A 20,581-nucleotide genomic window follows, 5' to 3' on the forward strand; every position below is an offset into this window, starting at 1 on the left:
AGTAAGGTCCTGAGCAGCGCGCACGGCGCATGTCCGAGAAATGTTTGCAGAGCGCAGGTGCCGGTCATGTAACGAGGAACAGAGGAGGCGGCGCACAGAGGCAAGAGGGAGATGATGGACGGCTGCGAGGCGGTTGACACAGGGAGAGAAAACATACCTCCATGGCACAATAGAGGTATGGTAGGCAATTTATAAATGTCTTTATTTCAGCGTTCCTAGGGATAAGAAACATAAGAGCCACCTTCACAGAATGCAGCCTTAGTGCTGCTAAAGGTGGCTCTTTTACTTAAAAGGCCCTGGTGGGGTGACAGATTCCCTTTAAAAGTGAACTTCAAGCTCAAGGAACATCAGTGTCAGATCGCATCATCCGTCGTTGTATGAGCCAAAGTGAACTTCATGGGAGACGACGAAGGAGGACACCATTGTTGAAAAAAACATCATAAAGCAGCAAGACTGGAATTTGCAAAGCTACATGTTGACAAACCACAAAGCTTCTGGGAGAATGTACTATGGACAGATGAGACAAAAATGGAACTTTTTGGCAAGGCACATCAGCTCTATGTTCACAGATGGAAAAATTAAGCATATCAAGAAAAGAACACTGTCCCTACTGTGAAACATGGAGGAGGCTCTGTTATATTCTGGGACTGCTTTGCTGCATCTGGCACCGGGTGCCTAGAATCTGTACAGAGTACAATGAAATCTCAAGACTATCAATGGAGTCTAGAGATAAATATGCTGCCCAGTGTCAGAAAGATTGGTCTCAGTTGCAGGTTGTGGATCCTGCAACAGGATAATGATTCAAAACACACAGCTAAAAACACCCATGAGTGGCTAAGAGGAAAACATTGGACTATATTCTTAAGTGGCCTTCTATGAGCTCTGAACTAAATCCTATTGAGCATCTTTGGAAAGAGCTGAAACATGCTGTCTGGAAAAGGCAACCTTCAATCACGAGGCAACTGGAGCAGTTTGCTCTTGAGGAGTGGGCCAAAATATCTGTTGAGAGGTACAGACGTCTCATTGACAGTTACAAGAATCGTTTGATTGCAGTGATTTCCTCAGAAGGTTGTGTATTAAGTTAAGGGTACCATCTTTTCTGTCCAGACCTATTTCATGAGTTTTATTTTTTTCTTAATTCTGTGGAAGCATGATTGAAAAGCAATGTCTGACTTTCATTTGTTCATTTTCATAGAATTTTATTTATTATTTTTGTCAGATTCAAGTTATTTCTGTCACCACTGTGAGCTTTTCTGTCATTAAACGAGGGGTACCAACAATTTTGACCATGTGTGTAAGGGAACACCAGGGAAACTATAACAACGGTGAGCCCTGCCGATAGGGAATGGGGGAATGGACACTTCCTGCCCTCACCTGAGGATGTGCCCTGATCTCACTATCATCCCTATACGGGTTCTTTCACCCTGTTGCCAAGCAGAACACCTAATCCCTCACTTGCCCTGCTCTTATCCCCAAGTAGGGAACTGGCAGGTGAGAGCACTGGTCCTACCGCTGCACTAATACAACAAAAAGAATGGAAAGACAGACACCAAAAGGGACAACGTAGCAAAAAATGCAACACAACTTTCTGCTGCAAAGCACCGCACAGCAGGATAAAGACACCATATCAGCGAACTCAGCAAAGCACCATTGCACTCAGCCAGCTCCTTCCTCCAGTTTGGTCACAGTAGAATCCTCTAACACCGACAGTCAGCTGATGCATCAAGTGACCTCTTGAAGAATGGTGGGAAAGGTCACCACCCACATCAGCTGACCCAGCAGCAATGCAATACACCAGCAGGTTAGTAGGGAAAAACTGACATTAACCCCCGATGGCCTGAAAAGGAAAAAAGTTTTACGTTAAAGAAACCAGAACTGCCACAAATCCAAAAATGGATCGTGACTCTTTCAGTGATAAATATGTATTATTACATTCAAAATAAAAAAATCACTATTACATTATTTATAATATAATGACAAATATCCATGTAAATGTACTGGGGCAAATTAATATTAATATCTAGAGTTGAGCGACTTTTGGTTTTTTAGGGTCGCGTTTCGTTTCGTGAAACCCGACTTTTCCAAAAGTCGGGTCGAGCAAGATAGTCCGATTATAGGGAAAAGTCGGGGTCGTCCCGAAACACGAAACCCAATGTAAGTCAATGGGGAATAAAAGTCGGCAGTGAGAGGAGGAAAGGAAACACACCTACAGTGCCCATTTGAATGCCAAAAGCATCAATTCTTCTTTCTTAAGCTTGTCAACATTAATTAACTTCATAATACAAGTTACGCACTGAAAAATGGGGGTTATTTGGCTACAAACTGTGGGGGGGAGGGCTGGCTCCAGGTTTTCATGTGCCCTGGGCGAAAGAGCGCCCCTTTAACACATACCACAACTCATCATGCTCCGATACGGCAGAGAAATAGCGGTATAGTACAATGAAAAATACCTCACTTTTTACATCTCATGACGAGGCCCATCTATTTCTCCATACAGAATCATTGGTCCCATATAATGTTTGAAACAGTATATGATGAGCTCCACATAATGCTACAGTATATGTTGGTCCCCATGGATGAAGCTCCACTGTCTTATAGGCCCAAATAATGCTCCAAACATAATGGGCCCCATTTCTAATGCTCTAGTGTATAATGGGCCCTGTAAATGCTGCTCCAGTGTCTGATGTCCACCTTTGGAATGTTCCAGTGTATGGTGGGACCCATCTATCATTCTCCAGAGTATAGTGCTCCCCAAAAATTGCTGTCCCAACATTGAAAACAATCAAATAAGTCTCCTCGCTAGGGAATCCCTGTACTTGTCTGGACAGGTGCTGTAGCTTGCTTAACAGCTCGCCAGCCGTTCTCACGCCCAGTATGGATTACACGTGATTGCACAAAGGTGAGAAAGGGTACCGTATCCCCAGATAACATGTATGGATAGCGTACACATTCAAAATATATGTCTCAGGAGGCAGGCTCAGACGGTGTTAGGCCCAGTATGGATTGCACGTGATAGCGCAAAGGTTAGAAAGGGTACCGTATCCCCGGATAACATGTATGGATAGCGTACACATTCAAAATATATGTCTATACAGCATGAGGCAGGCTCAGACGGTGTTAGGCCCAGTGAGGATTGCACGTGATTGCACAAAGGTTAGAAAGGGTACCGTATCCCTGGATAACATGTATGGATAGCGTACACATTCAAAATATATGTCTCAGGAGGCAGGCTCAGACGGTGTTAGGCCCAGTATGGATTGCACGTGATTGCACAAAGGTTAGAAAGGGTACCGTATCCCTGGATAACATGTATGGATAGCGTACACATTCAAAATATATGTCTCAGGAGGCAGGCTCAGACGGTGTTAGGCCCAGTATGGATTGCACGTGATTGCACAAAGGTTAGAAAGGGTACCGTATCCCCGGATAACATGTATGGATAGCGTACACATTCAAAATATACAGTATGTCTATACAGCATGAGGCAGGCTCAGACGGTGTTAGGCCCAGTATGGATTGCACGTGATTGCACAAAGGTTAGAAAGGGTACCGTATCCCCGGATAACATGTATGGATAGCGTACACATTCAAAATATATGTCCCAGGAGGCAGGCTCAGACGGTGTTAGGCTCAGTATGGATTGCACGTGATTGCACAAAGGTTAGAAAGGGTACCGTATCCCTGGATAACATGTATGGATAGCGTACACATTCAAAATATATGTCTATACAGCATGAGGCAGGCTCAGATGGTGTTAGGCCCAGTATGGATTGCACGTGATTGCACAAAGGTGAGAAAGGGTACCGTATCCCCAGATAACATGTATGGATAGCGTACACATTCAAAATATATGTCTCAGGAGGCAGGCTCAGACGGTGTTAGGCCCAGTATGGATTGCACGTGATTGCACAAAGGTTAGAAAGGGTACCGTATCCCCGGATAACATGTATGGATAGCGTACACATTCAAAATATATGTCTATACAGCATGAGGCAGGCTCAGACGGTGTTAGGCCCAGTATGGATTGCACGTGATTGCACAAAGGTTAGAAAGGGTACCGTATCCCCGGATAACATGTATGGATAGCGTACACATTCAAAATATATGTCTATACAGCATGAGGCAGGCTCAGACGGTGTTAGGCCCAGTATGGATTGCACGTGATTGCACAAAGGTTAGAAAGGGTACCGTATCCCTGGATAACATGTATGGATAGCGTACACATTCAAAATATATGTCTCAGGAGGCAGGCTCAGACGGTGTTAGGCCCAGTATGGATTGCACGTGATTGCACAAAGGTTAGAAAGGGTACCGTATCCCTGGATAACATGTATGGATAGCGTACACATTCAAAATATATGTCTATACAGCATGAGGCAGGCTCAGATGGTGTTAGGCCCAGTATGGATTGCACGTGATTGCACAAAGGTTAGAAAGGGTACCGTATCCCTGGATAACATGTATGGATAGCGTACACATTCAAAATATATGTCTCAGGAGGCAGGCTCAGACGGTGTTAGGCCCAGTATGGATTGCACGTGATTGCACAAAGGTTAGAAAGGGTACCGTATCCCCGGATAACATGTATGGATAGCGTACACATTCAAAATATATGTCTATACAGCATGAGGCAGGCTCAGACGGTGTTAGGCCCAGTATGGATTGCACGTGATTGCACAAAGGTTAGAAAGGGTACCGTATCCCTGAATAACATGTATGGATAGCGCACACATTCAAAATATATGTCTCAGGAGGCAGGCTCAGACGGTGTTAGGCCCAGTATGGATTGCACGTGATTGCACAAAGGTTAGAAAGGGTACCGTATCCCTGGATAACATGTATGGATAGCGTACACATTCAAAATATATGTCTCAGGAGGCAGGCTCAGACGGTGTTAGGCCCAGTATGGATTGCACGTGATTGCACAAAGGTTAGAAAGGGTACCGTATCCCCGGATAACATGTATGGATAGCGTACACATTCAAAATATATGTCTATACAGCATGAGGCAGGCTCAGACGGTGTTAGGCCCAGTATGGATTGCACGTGATTGCACAAAGGTTAGAAAGGGTACCGTATCCCTGAATAACATGTATGGATAGCGCACACATTCAAAATATATGTCTCAGGAGGCAGGCTCAGACGGTGTTAGGCCCAGTATGGATTGCACGTGATTGCACAAAGGTTAGAAAGGGTACCGTATCCCTGGATAACATGTATGGATAGTGTACACATTCAAAATATATGTCTCAGGAGGCAGGCTCAGACGGTGTTAGGCCCAGTATGGATTGCACGTGATTGCACAAAGGTTAGAAAGGGTACCGTATCCCTGGATAACATGTATGGATAGCGTACACATTCAAAATATATGTCTCAGGAGGCAGGCTCAGACGGTGTCAGGCACAGTATGGATTTGACGGCCCAGATTACACAGCGGAGGAGCAGGGAGAGGTAAAGATTGCAAATGCTGGGGCCCTGCCCAAGCAAGGGGGGCCCACTCGTGGGCGTCGGTACTGGCACTGGGCCCCTCATAGTACAGCGGTGTGTCTGTCGGCGGGTGTGCACCACCGCCGTCAGAGACACTTGATTGCACTATGAGGGACCCTGTGCCAGTGCCCGCGCCCAAGAGTCGGCCTACCCACCTGTCCAGGGCAACGGCACTCGCACGGTGTCGTGCGCTAGGTGGTGACCCCGGCCATGGGGGGGGAGGCAGCACAGTTAGTGAGTTTTAGAAAGTGGCATATGTTGATGTTGGACATTCAGCTGATGCAAAAGGCGAAATAGGTGAAGTACCAGGAAGAGGTGGACCAAAGCAAGCCATTTTTCTGTCACCCTATGTGTCATCAGGGGAAGGTGGGACAAAATCCTTGGAAACCCATGCGTGGTTCATTTTAATGAAGGTTAGATCATCCACATTTTGGGTTGACAGACGGGTCCTTTTTTCTGTCAGGATTGATCCAGCTGCACTGAAGACTCTTTCCGATAGCACACTTGCAGCTGGGCAAGCGAGCTCCTGTAAGGCATATTGGGCCAATTCAGGCCAGGTGTCCAGTTTTAGCGGCCCAATAGTCAAAGGGGAATGACCTGTTTGGGAGAACATCGATATGGGAGGAAAAGTAGTTTGTAACCATAGTTGACAACTGCTGTCTCCTGTCACTTTCCATCGATGCAGTATTACCAGTTGTGTGAGCGGTATTTGAAAAATCAGTCCACAACATTGTCATGAAACCCCTGTCTCCAACGCCACTTCTGCTGTGTGCACCACGAACACCTCTGCCAAGCTGCCCCCGGCCCGTACGGCTCGTGTGAGAACCATCACCACTGCTGTGTGCTGGGAATGCCTCAAGCAACCGATTTACCAGAGTTGCTTGTTTATTAGCCAATATTAGGTCAAGGTTCTCCTGTGGCATGATGTTTTGTAATTTGCCTTTATAGCGTGGATCCAGGATGCTGGCCAACCAGTAGTCGTCATCGTTCATCATTTTGGCAATGCGGGGGTCCCTTTTTAGGATCCGCAAGGCATAATCTGACATGTGGGCCAATGTTCCCGGTGTCAATGATGCACTGCGAGTGCTGGGTGGAGGAGCACTTTCTGGCAAATCCATATCCCTCCAGTCACGCACAAACCCTGTACCAGACCTTGCCACGCCAACATTTTCACTTGCCCCACGAGATGCATCCTCCTCCCCTACGTAATCATCCCCATCATCCTCCTCCTCCTCCTCTTCTTCCTCCACCTCGTCCAGGAGAGGTCCCTGAGCAGACAATGGCTGAATGTCATCAAGGATTCCCTCCTCCTCTTCCTCATCAACATTGGCTGCAGACGCCTGCTCCTTAAGGTGCGTCAAAGTTTGCATGAGCAGACGCATAAGTGGGATGCTCATGCTTAGGATGGCGTCGTCTGCGCTTACCAGCCGTGTGCATTCCTCAAAACACTGAAGGACTTTACAAAGGTCTTTCAGGTTCGACCACTGCACACCTGTCAACTCCATGTCTGCTCTCAAAGTGCCTGGCCGTGTATCCTCCCACAAATGCATTATGGCCTGCCTCTGCTCGCACAGCCGCTCCACCATGTGCAGGGTGGAGTTCCACCTTGTTGCAATGTCTATAATGAGGCGGTGGTTGGGAAGGTGGAGCAATCGCTGCAGCTTCTGCATACGAACAGAGTGTACAGGCGACCGGCGGATGTGCGCGCACAGTCTTCGCACCTTCTGGAGCAGGGCTGTTAACTCCGGATAATTTTTGAGGAAGCACTGCACCACCAGGTTCAAGGTGTGAGCCAAGCAAGGTATGTGGCTGAGTTTTGAAAGGGCTATGGCTGCCACAAAATTACGGCCGTTATCACTAACTACCTTGCCTGCCTCAAGATGTACACTGCCCAGCCATGACTCAGTTTGCTGCTTCAAGTACTCGGCCAGCACCTCGGCGGTGTGTCTGTCGCCCAAACACATCATCTGCAACACAGCCTGCTGACGCTTTCCACTAGCTGCTCGATAGGGGGACACATCGTGTGCAACAGTGGCAGCTGCAGATGGAGTGCTCGTACGACTGCGCTCTGTGGACGAGCTTTCGCTTCTGGAGGAGGAGGAGGAGGGTCGAACGCCTACAGCCAACTGTTTCCTATACCGTGGGCTAGGCAGCACTGTCCCACCACCGCTGTCCCCTGTGGACCCTGCATCCACCACATTAACCCAGTGCGCAGTTATGGACACGTAACGGCCCTGGCCATGCCGACTGGACCATGCATCAGTTGTGAGGTGCACCTTTCCGCTCACTGACTGCTTGAGTGCATGGACAATGCGGTCTTTCACATGATGGTGGAGGGCTGGGATGGCTTTGCGAGAGAAGAAGTGGCGACTGGGTAGGTCATAGCGTGGTACTGCATAGGCCATGAGTTCGCGGAAAGCTGTGCTTTCCACCAACCGAAAGGGCATCATCTCAAACGAGATTAGTTTGGCAATGTGGGCGTTCAAACCCAGTGTACGCGGATGAGAGACTGAGTACTTTCTTGACCTACTCATAGTGTCTGGGAGGGTGAGCTGGACTTGAGAGCTGCATATGGTGGAAGTAGCGGTGGACAGGGCGGACTGAGAGAGGGTTGATGATGGTGATGGAGTTGGTGTTCTTTCTGATGGCCTAGAATCAGTCTTTCGTTGATATAACAGTGGGATTCCCTGACTGCTGTGGCCTTGCAACGACACCTCAACATTTGCTGCTGTGCTAACCGGTGGGCTTACAGTGGGGGAAACAATGTAGCGTTGCTGACTACCTTCGTTGTGATCAGTTGCACATGTGGCACTTGAGGTTTGGTGTTGTGTCCACGCTTGCAAGTGCATGCTGGTTAAATGTCTAAGCATGCAACTGGTATTCAAATTTTTCAGATTTTTCCCTCGGCTAAAGGTCTTTGCGCACTTCTTACAGATAACCTTGGCCTGATCATGAGGATTTTGTTCAAAAAAGTGCCACACTGCACTCTTCCTACTTTGGCAGACATTTTGCGGCCTAGCACGCTGTGATCTTTTGACCCTCTGGACAAGCTGTCCAGCAACTCTTTTGATGTTTGGAACCTGTCTTTGGAGTGCTCCGGGCCTGCCAGATAACAGCTGTTGCGATGTCGATGTCTGCTGTGGATGCTCCTCATCTGAGCTATTGGAAGCAGCACCCTCTTCCCCCAATGGATGCCAATCTGGGTCAACAACTGGGTCATCCATCACCTCCTCTTCTATGTCATGTGCACGTTCCTGTGTGTCACCGTGTATGGTGGTATAGTGTGCGGGAAGGGGCACCTGAGTCTCATCAGGGTCAGAATCTGGCTCTGTACACTGCGAGGACAATGTAGTGCTCTGAGTGAATGTACCAGCAGAATCATCCATCAGCGGCTGTGCATCAGTGCACTCCATGTCAGATTCATCTTGGCCTGGGTAATTCACCATTTCACTTGATAATCCAGGCATGGTATGTGAAAACAGCTCCATGGAGTAATCAGTAGTATGGCCTGCGTCATCCTTCAATCTTGGTTGGGGTGAAGGACACAAGGAAAGGTGTGGTTCATGAACATGAGCCTCCAATGACGACTCAGTGCTTTTACTTTTTACAACTGAAGAAGAGGAGGCGATAGAGCTGGAGGCTGAGTCAGCAATGTAAGACAAAACTTTTTCCTGATGCTCTGGCTTTAAAAGCGGTTTGCCAACTCCTAGAAAACTAAGCGTTCGAGGCCTTATGTAGCCAGACGATGACGCAGGGTCAGCACCTCCTGCATTCGGTCCTATTTTGCTCTTGCCACTACCATCAGATCCACCACCAACACCATCATTACCAGCTGCCAACCCCCGCCCAATTCCATGGCCTCTTCCACCAGCCTTCCTCATTTTTGGTAGAAATGTAGACAAAATCCAACAAACTATATAGTAATGTAAAACAAGGTACAAGGTGTCTATAGGACAGGGGAGATTTTGAATTTCTGCACACACTTTTGGACACTGGACACTTTTGGATTGTGTGAGGCCCACTGATATCTGAGCGCTATGTGACAGGCTCGATGGCACAGCTGTGACAAAAGTGACTAGAGGATAAGGGAGATTTTGAATTTCTGCACACACTTGTGGACAGTGGACACTTTTGGATTGTGTGAGGCCCACTGATATCTGAGCGCTATGTGACAGGCTCGATGGCACTGCTGTGACAAAAGTGACTAGAGAATAAGGGAGATTTTGAATTTCTGCACACACTTGTGGACAGTGGACACTTTTGGATTGTGTGAGGCCCACTGATATCTGAGCGCTATGTGACAGGCTCGATGGCACTGCTGTGACAAAAGTGACTAGAGGATAAGGGAGATTTTGAATTTCTGCACACACTTGTGGACAGTGGACACTTTTGGATTGTGTGAGGCCCAATGAATATCTGAGCGCTATGTGACAGGCTCGATGGCACAGCTGTGACAAAAGTGACTAGAGGATAAGGGAGATTTTGAATTTCTGCACACACTTGTGGACAGTGGACACTTTTGGATTGTGTGAGGCCCACTGATATCTGAGCGCTATGTGACAGGCTCGATGGCACTGCTGTGACAAAAGTGACTAGAGGATAAGGGAGATTTTGAATTTCTGCACACACTTGTGGACAGTGGACACTTTTGGATTGTGTGAGGCCCACTGATATCTGAGCGCTATGTGACAGGCTCGATGGCACAGCTGTGACAAAAGTGACTAGAGGATAAGGGAGATTTTGAATCTCTGCACACACTTTTGGACACTGGACACTTTTGGATTGTGTGAGGCCCAATGAATATCTGAGCGCTATGTGACAGGCTCGATGGCACAGCTGTGACAAAAGTGACTAGAGGATAAGGGAGATTTTGAATTTCTGCACACACTTGTGGACAGTGGACACTTTTGGATTGTGTGAGGCCCACTGATATCTGAGCGCTATGTGACAGGCTCGATGGCACTGCTGTGACAAAAGTGACTAGAGGATAAGGGAGATTTTGAATTTCTGCACACACTTGTGGACAGTGGACACTTTTGGATTGTGTGAGGCCCACTGATATCTGAGCGCTATGTGACAGGCTCGATGGCACTGCTGTGACAAAAGTGACTAGAGGATAAGGGAGATTTTGAATTTCTGCACACACTTGTGGACAGTGGACACTTTTGGATTGTGTGAGGCCCACTGATATCTGAGCGCTACGTGACAGGCTCGATGGCACAGCTGTGACAAAAGTGACTAGAGGATAAGGGAGATTTTGAATTTCTGCACACACTTGTGGACAGTGGACACTTTTGGATTGTGTGAGGCCCACTGATATCTGAGCGCTATGTGACAGGCTCGATGGCACTGCTGTGACAAAAGTGACTAGAGGATAAGGGAGATTTTGAATCTCTGCACACACTTTTGGACACTGGACACTTTTGGATTGTGTGAGGCCCAATGAATATCTGAGCGCTATGTGACAGGCTCGATGGCACAGCTGTGACAAAAGTGACTAGAGAATAAGGGAGATTTTGAATCTCTGCACACACTTTTGGACACTGGACACTTTTGGATTGTGTGAGGCCCACTGATATCTGAGCGCTATGTGACAGGCTCGATGGCACTGCTGTGACAAAAGTGACTAGAGGATAAGGGAGATTTTGAATTTCTGCACACACTTGTGGACAGTGGACACTTTTGGATTGTGTGAGGCCCACTGATATCTGAGTGCTATGTGACTGGCTCGATGGCACAGCTGTGACAAAAGTGACTAGAGGATAAGGGAGATTTTGAATTTCTGCACACACTTGTGGACAGTGGACACTTTTGGATTGTGTGAGGCCCACTGATATCTGAGCGCTATGTGACAGGCTCGATGGCACTGCTGTGACAAAAGTGACTAGAGGATAAGGGAGATTTTGAATTTCTGCACACACTTGTGGACAGTGGACACTTTTGGATTGTGTGAGGCCCACTGATATCTGAGCGCTATGTGACAGGCTCGATGGCACAGCTGTGACAAAAGTGACTAGAGGATAAGGGAGATTTTGAATCTCTGCACACACTTTTGGACACTGGACACTTTTGGATTGTGTGAGGCCCAATGAATATCTGAGCGCTATGTGACAGGCTCGATGGCACAGCTGTGACAAAAGTGACTAGAGGATAAGGGAGATTTTGAATCTCTGCACACACTTTTGGACACTGGACACTTTTGGATTGTGTGAGGCCCACTGATATCTGAGCGCTATGTGACAGGCTCGATGGCACTGCTGTGATAAAAGTGACTAGAGGATAAGGGAGATTTTGAATTTCTGCACACACTTGTGGACAGTGGACACTTTTGGATTGTGTGAGGCCCACTGATATCTGAGCGCTATGTGACAGGCTCGATGGCACAGCTGTGACAAAAGTGACTAGAGGATAAGGGAGATTTTGAATTTCTGCACACACTTGTGGACAGTGGACACTTTTGGATTGTGTGAGACCCACTGATATCTGAGCGCTATGTGACAGGCTCGATGGCACTGCTGTGACAAAAGTGACTAGAGGATAAGGGAGATTTTGAATTTCTGCACACACTTGTGGACAGTGGACACTTTTGGATTGTGTGAGGCCCACTGATATCTGAGCGCTATATGACAGGCTCGATGGCACTGCTGTGACAAAAGTGACTAGAGGATAAGGGAGATTTTGAATTTCTGCACACACTTGTGGACAGTGGACACTTTTGGATTGTGTGAGGCCCACTGATATCTGAGCGCTATGTGACAGGCTCGATGGCACTGCTGTGACAAAAGTGACTAGAGGATAAGGGAGATTGGATTGCTTTTAAAAAAGCAGTTTGCGGAGCAGTGGGTAAACAGCAATGCCAGCCTGTCAGGAAGCCTTAAAAGGCAGCCCAACAACCAACACCACTGATACACCACTATATAGCCTCCCCTTGCACTGCACACACAGTGACTGGTGTGTTGTGCAGGCCAAATCGCTAGCAGCAGAAGCAGTTTTTTTGTCTTCTTCCCTGCCTAACGCTCTCCCTACAGAATCAGCAGCCACCTCTCCCTATACTAAGATCGGCAGAAGTAAGATGGCGGTCGGCGTGCACGCCCTTTTATACCCCCTGTGACGCCCACCAAAGCAAGCCAATCACTTGCATGCCCTTCTGAAAGATGGTGGTGACCCGTGCCTATGTCATCACGTTGCCCACAGTGTCCGTGGATCCTGATTGGCTGAAAAAGAGCGCAAAACAAACTTTTGAAACGCGACTTTGGCGCGTAAGTCGCCGACCTCGTGGCCGACCTCATCCTAGGGCCGGGTTTCGTTTCATGAAACCCGACTTTGCCAAAAGTCGGCGACTTTTGAATTTTTTCGACCCGTTTCGCTCAACTCTGCTCAACTCGCGGCAGTGTCGGATATTAAGATGCGAGACTCGTCCGAGCTTCTCGCATGTGTGATCCCGGCCTTACATGCTCTTCTGTTCGAGCCCTAGTGGTGAGACCACACATGCAGTTGACTGGTGGTGAAAACTCAACCCATGCGTTGCAACCAATGGCTGTATGATTGTTACATATTGTTGCACCATTGGGCGTTCTCGGTGAGTAGAGTTTTGGTCGCGCAGCCTGCTGGACTGTGTGGACCTACCCCAAAGCTCCATTCAGATGAACGTTCAACTATGAGGGCAGTCACATCCGTAAACTGCAGACATGCATGGATACGTGTGCAGACAAGTGTAATGCTGTGATGTTTGTCACTCATACTAAAATATAAATGTAAAATGTACAATTGGTGGAGAAAGGTTGAACTTGATGCACCTAGGTCTTTTTTAACCTATGTAAAACCAGAGGTCCATGTAGAAAATTGCTCATGTGAATTATCACATTGCAATGTATTTTATGTGCAGTCCATTGCTCATGTTTATAGCACATGGGCAGAAAATATGTCTATGTGAATGTATCCTAATACCCTTGCTATAAGATTTTTATTGTAAGTCTAGCTGATAAGTCATAAAGGTAATTTTTTGATTGACCAGTTTCATGGGGGATTCCCTGTTGAGAGGAACAGAGGCCGCTATCTGCAGACCGGATATAACTTCAAGAGAAATGTGCTGTCTTCCAGGTGCAAAAATTAAAGATGTGTCTGACAGGATATCAGGACTCTTCAGACCTACAGATGACTACCCATTCCTGCTACTACATGTGGGGACAAATGACACCGCAAGAAACGACCTGGAAACCATCTGCAGAGACTTTGAAGACTTAGGCAAGAAAGTGAAAGAACTGGGAGCGCAGGTGGTCTTCTCTTCCATCCTCCCAGTGGATGGCCATGGAACAAGGAGGTGGAATAAGATTCTGCAGGTGAACAACTGGCTACGTCGATGGTGCCGTCAGCAACGATTTGGATTTCTGGATCACGGAGTGAACTACTTATACGATGGACTACTTGCTAGAGCTGGGGTGCACCTTACGAAGACTGGAAAGCAGGTATTTGGAAGTCGCCTTGCTACACTTGTAAGGAGAGCTTTAAACTAGAACAACATGGGAAGGGAAGCAAAAGACCAGAAAAAGCCATACACCTGACAAATGCTACTGAGAACTCTGCTATTAGAAGTGGAAAGGAAGAACAAAGACGAAAGAATCTAATTAAAAAAAATATTGGAGAAAGAGAAACCAATCACAAACTAAAATGTTTCTATACTAATGCACAAAGCATGGGCAACAAACAAGGAGAATTGGAACTACTAACACAGGAAAAGAAATATGATGTCATTGGAATCACTGAAACTTGGTGGGACAATACACATGATTGGAATACAAGACTAGAAGGATACAACTTATTTGCAAGAAACAGACTTGATAAACGAGGAGGGGGTGTCGCATTGTATGTTAGAAATGCGTATATCTGCACAGAGATTGAAGCTTCAGAGACTGGGAGTTCTGTGGAAACTGTTTGGGTAAGAATACAAGGACAGAACAATGGAAAGGACACCATTGTAGGCATTTACTACAGGCCGCCTGTGCAAGCTGAAGATATGGATGAACTCTTTATGCATCAAATGGCCAAGTTCTCCAAAAAATATGACATAGTTGTCATGGGAGATTTCAACTATCCAGACATTTGTTGGGAATCTCTCTCAGGCAAAACTAACAGGTCAAGGAAATTCTTATCCTCTCTTGCTGACAACTTTATCTTCCAAAAGGTAAAGGAGAAAACAAGGGGAACTGCTACCTTGGATCTAATCCTTATAAACAGGGAGGAAATGGTTGAGGAGGTAAAAGTGGCTGGGACCCTAGGAGGTAGCGACCATGCTATTTTAGAATTTTGGATAACTAGAGGCGGAAGACCTGTGAAGACTCAGACGTCAAGGTTAGATTTCAGAAAGGCAGATTTTAAGGGATTCAGAAAGAGAATTGGAGGGATCCAATGGCTGGATATCCTTAAAGACAAAAATGTCCAGGAAGGATGGGAAATCTTGAAAAATGAAATTCTCAAAGCACAGTTGTTAACAATTCCGAAAAGAGGGAAGAATAGGAAGCATTTAAGGAAACCAGGATGGATGAACACAGAACTTAAGCACATGCTAAAAAGGAAGCAAAAAATGTTTATAAAATGGAAAGAAGGAGGCATATCTAAAGAAGAATATAATGCTGTCTGCAGAACCTGCAAGGCACAAATCAGATTAGCTAAAGCTGAAAATGAATTGAGGCTTGCAAGAGATGTCAAAAGCAATAATAAAGGATTTTGGGGATATGTCAAAAGTAAAAGAAAAGTCAAAGATGCTATAGGATTTTTACAGGATGAAAATGATGAAATGGTAAGACAGGATGTTGAGAAGGCTGAACTTTTAAATTCCTATTTTGCATCTGTTTTCTCTCAGAAAGGAAATGTAACATCAACTGTTATTCACTGTCCTATTAAGGGAATAGAAGAATCCAGGATATCTATAAACAGAATGATAGTGAGGAAACACTTAGCTAACCTAAATGTATTCAAGTCTCCAGGTCCAGATGAATTACACCCCAGAGTACTGAAGGAGATAGCAGAAGAAATTTTTTAACCCCTTTCCATAATCTTTGAAAATTCTTGGAGAACAGGAGAAGTGCCAGAAGACTGGAGAAGAGCAAATGTTGTTCCTATCTTCAAAAAGGGGAAGAAGGTGGACCCAGGCAACTATAGGCCGGTGAGTCTGACTTCTATACCAGGAAAGATCTTTGAACAAATTATTAAACAACATGCATGTCAATACCTGGATAAGAATGAAGTGATTAAACAGAGTCAGCATGGGTTTGTAACTAATAAGTCATGTCAGACTAATTTAATTTCCTTCTATGATGGTATTACTGATTGGGTGGATCAAGGAAATGCTGTAGATATAGTATATCTTGACTTCAGCAAAGCATTTGACAAAGTCTCTCATACAATCCTTATTGAAAAAATGACTAAGTATGGAATGGACAAGGCAACTGTTAGGTGGATTCATAACTGGCTTAGTGATCGGACCCAAAGAGTGGTCGTAAATGGCTGCACATCCAGTTGGAAGAATGTCTCAAGTGGGGTACCACAGGGCTCTGTCCTGGGCCCTGTATTGTTCAACATCTTTATCAACGATTTAGATGAAGGAATTGAGGGTAAACTGATTAAATTTGCTGATGACACAAAGCTAGGAGGGATAGCTAATACTAGAGAAGAGAGAGAGAGGATTCAAAAAGATTTAAATAAACTGGAGAAGTGGGCAGCAACTAACAGAATGGTTTTTAACAGGGAGAAATGCAAAGTACTACATCTGGGCAATAAAAATGAAAAAAGCATATATAGAATGGGAGGAATAGGGCTAAGTGACAGCACATGTGAAAAAGACTTGGGTATACTAATAGATCACAGACTGAATATGAGTCAACAGTGTGATGCAGCAGCAAAAAAGGCAAATGAAATTCTAGGATGTATTAACAGAAGCATACAGTCTAGATCACGTGAAGTCATTATTTCCCTCTACTCCTCTTTGGTCAGACCTCATCTGGAATATTGTGTCCAATTTTGGGCACCACATTTGAAAAAAGACATCAACAAACTGGAGCAAGTTCAGAAAAGAGCGACCAGAATGGTGACCGGTCTGCAAACCCTGTCTTATGAGGAAAGGTTGCAGGATTTGGGAATGTTTAGTTTGCAAAAGAGAAGACTGAGAGGAGACTTAATAGCTGTCTACAAATATCTTAAGGGCTGTCACATTGTAGAAGGATCAACTTTATTCTCATTTGCACAAGGAAAGACTAGAAGCAATGGGATGAAGCTGAATGGGAGGAGACACAGATTAGATATTAGAAAAAACTTTTTGACAGTTAGAGTGATCAATGAGTGGAACAGGCTGCCACGAGAAGTGGTGAGTTCTCCTTCAATGGAAGTCTTCAAACAGAGGCTGGACAGACATCTAACTGGGATGATTTAGCGAATCCTGCTTTGAGCAGGGGGTTGGACCAGATGGCCCAGGAGGTCCCTTCCAACTCTACGATTCTATGATTCTATGATTCTATGATTCTATGCCTCGGTGTTAGAAAGTCAATACTTGGTTATAATTGTTTGCTAAACTGTATCTTAGAAGGACAAAGAAGTTTAATAGAAGTTTGACCACATTACCCCTGACAAGTTTTCTGTATCTGGTGTTTTGTAAGAATAAAAAAATTAAATGTAGCAATGCAGTAACCAGATAAGACTAGATGATGTATGACCCAAGGGCAGCTTTACGACTCATGCTTTTTAAGTCATATATTACTTTTTGTGCCAGGGCTGAATCAGCAAAGTGAAAAAGATTTTTAGTAATACAGATTGATTACACTGCCGAGCCAAATATAAGAGACAGGACATTTGTACCTTATGCAAAGTGGCTGTCATGGTCTGCTTTTTGATTAAGATGACTGACCAGAGACACTTACTGGAAATAGTAATCATTGAGAGACTCTGTGGGAAAGACACTTCGTGCCAGAAAAATGAAGGAAATAATACCTAATGATGTTGATCAAAGAGTCATGGTTTATTTCGAGGACATTTCTTAAAATTGAACATTGCAGGCAGATAATGGCTCAACAATGATGTTTGCTGCAGTAAACTCAATTACTAGGTGTTCTTAAAAAAAGATGGCATCTCTGCCCCGAAGGAAAACATAAAGGTAGCACCAATGGTATGTCTGCCTTTATACCTGCAGATTTAACTGAACTGGAGCCCTGCAGTTGAGGAAGTAAGATTTTGTTGGCCCAAACTCTGGCCACAATGAGTGTCAACACCTACACTCTTCCATCAAAGCTGACCTCTGCTGTGACAGAATAGCAAAGGCGGCTGAAACACTCAATTGCAATTTATCTTGTGTTGTCCAGTAGAAGACAATCACTTTAATTACACTTCAGAAAATGTGCTTAGTTGTTGGAAATTACCAATAATATTAATTATAAAAAAAAAACGCACAAAAAATTAGAAAAAAGTTTATGGTAAATAAAAACCTAAAAAATTATATATATATATTTGCTGAATAAAAAAATGTTGAAAAATCTACTGTGTCCTCAATGCTAATTTGAGCCTTGTCCTTCTTCCCCTGCACTGTATATAAACAGGCAGGTGGAAATTCTTCTTTGTGCACTGCTAAACAGTCATATCCGAAAGTGTTGGCCCCCTTGAAATTGTCCCCGAAAATATAGTATTTCTCCCAGGAAATTATTGCAATTACACGTTTTGTTATGTACATTTGTGACAGCACAACATTTTATCTGAATTAACCAGACGTCTATTTTCAGTAAGCGAGGAGGAATAGACTCATCTATATGTTGACTTTTGAATTTGTGTTTCTTTCTTGTTGGTCAAGGGTCTGAAATGTTGACTCGTCTTGTAGGTTGAATTAATATTCGTAAATAAATGAATGGTTGTTATTTACCTCTTACTGTATATCAGCTCCTACAGTTTATTGTACTGTTATTTCTGCAAAATAGGAATACATTGTCACTGAACAATGATGTTTACCAATATGTTGATTACACATTGCATCGGGCTATGCAGTATGTTGACTTGCAATCATATAAGGATAAATTGTAAATAATCAAACCAAGTGATTTCACTTCATCAAACCTGCCCCTGACTTGTGAATGATGGATTGAAGGCAATTGTGAAAAATATAACAAGACTTTGCCTATGTAACAATATATACATCCAGTCATCCAGACAGCCAAAAGATCCAGAGATCCAAAGAGCCAGAGACTATTTACAAGATTGCAGCCAAGACATCATGGTTCCATCATGAGGGACACAGATTTGACATTCTACAGTAGACTGCGCCGACCTGTCTTGGTGTAGGTGGTGCATTCCCCCCTCCCGCTATACCCCTCCAAATAAAACAGAGGCCAGAGATGGGTTGAACAGGTCGGTCACAGTTTATTAATTAAATTACACCATGCAGGGAGGGGCAACTTACGCTCCGCAACTGGCTCAATCGCCACAGGTCCCGTCTGTGATCGACATGCGAGCCGGCCAATGAGGGTTACGAACCCTTGCCCCTCCTGACATTTCCGCCTCGGAGGATCCTGTGTCTGACCTACACAGGACTCCGACCCCCACCCATCAGCCTTAGGGCCTGTTCAACCCCATCCTGCAAGTCAGTCAGATGGACTCCATCTGGCCTCAACAGTCCTGAGCAGCCTCCTTCCAATTGGTAATGTCGTACCACTATGCTGAAACCTCTTTTCACGATCTTAGCCATCCTTGCATTGACCTTTCTCCCTGATCTTTCAACGGCCTTTGGTTTGTTTGCTCCTTTCCATACCGCTCGCGGAACTCTCCGACCATACCAACACCATGTGTGGGAAAAGATACGAAAATTCTCTATGTCCGTAGCCATTACCGTACAAAGCTCAGCACTTTTCCTTGTACACAGGTCATTACCACCGGCATGCAATACCAATATCATCAGCCCTTTTGCCTTTATAGTGATGCTCAGCATCTGCGGGAACATTTGCTGTCATTTTAGACCTCTAATTCCTCTACAATTGACCTTTAGCCCTGGCAAGCCCAGACTTAGCCTGCCTGGCCGCAGTTCGGCCCTTTCCCTCGCCCAGAAGATGTATGAATGTCCTACTATCCACACCGCGGGCTTACAAACTCCTGTGAACGGTAAGATGTGTTAATAGAGCAAATCTGGTCTTATATACCTGGCGAAGCAAGATGATTTCCAGCGACCCATCCTCTGCACCTCTGCTTCCTATACTCCTGCTCTGGCTGCTTCGGTGGCGGCTCCTATTTGGAGAGAATGTTTACTGTATTCTGCTGGGTTAGCGCCTACTTTTTGAAGGCACTGTTTAAAAATTACGCCAAACTGGTACTTGGTAAGGGGGGCCCGTCTGAATGTGCGAGGAAGAATCTGCTTTCCTGTCTTAGGCTCACGTAGCGCTTGACTACTTTTATCGGGCATACGGGGCCATTGGATGACTTCACTAGGACCCATGAGCCTCTGCCGGAGGGATCGCATTTGGGTTTCCGCACGCGGATGCGCAGAGTGTCGCTGCATATCACTACATCATCGCTTATTAACCCACCTTCCGCAGCTGATTTAGACCGGGGCACTAGCTCACTAATGCAAAGTGCCCCAAAAAAGGTAATAGCGAAAGCTGCTGATAGCAGGGCAACTTCGAATTGTGCTTTGCACACCGATGAGGAAATTGCTATAATATCGCGCAGCAAGCTCAGTGAGATAGGATGACGAAACTCCTGGCTAGGTTGAAGTCTTATCCAGCCTTTAAGGGCCTGTTTAATGAAAAAATACTTGGTGATGTCCACCCAACCCATTAGCTGGAAAAAGAATGCTAAGCCCCATAAATTGTGTTGCGCAGATGTACCCGATGCGCCTCATAGTCTAAGTCAGTTTAAAAATTCTACCAAAACCTCACACCATTCCTCCCACACCTTACCGTAGACTTGCCAAGTAGCCGATGTAACCAAAGTGCGGATCAAAGGCATCAATGATTGGCCACCGTGTCCCAGAGGGATGTAGGACACTGGGTGCCCAATGGCTGTGCAATGGAGAGAAGGAGTCTGAAAGCCTGCCAATCGGAAAACAGCAGAGAGTTAACCAGTTTATCAT

General features: G+C 45.4%; 1 protein-coding gene and 1 long non-coding RNA gene across 2 annotated transcripts in view; both read right to left on the minus strand.

Moving 5' to 3' along the window:
- Positions 1–20,581, minus strand: part of STK32A (serine/threonine kinase 32A) — a 449,372-nt gene that overhangs the window by 329,854 nt on the left and 98,937 nt on the right. The gene's annotated exons all lie outside the window — the stretch shown is intronic.
- On the minus strand, positions 1,779–19,672 carry LOC141089030 (uncharacterized). The gene is made up of 3 exons (XR_012232149.1): positions 19,653–19,672; positions 18,386–18,429; positions 1,779–1,837 (listed from the first exon to the last, which is right to left on the minus strand). It is a non-coding gene; the product is annotated as an uncharacterized lncRNA (long non-coding RNA).

The sequence above is a fragment of the Dendrobates tinctorius genome, unplaced genomic scaffold, assembly GCF_039654945.1.
Source record: "Dendrobates tinctorius isolate UK_male_01 unplaced genomic scaffold, ASM3965494v1 ptg000043l, whole genome shotgun sequence".
Taxonomy (NCBI): Eukaryota; Metazoa; Chordata; class Amphibia; order Anura; family Dendrobatidae; genus Dendrobates; species Dendrobates tinctorius.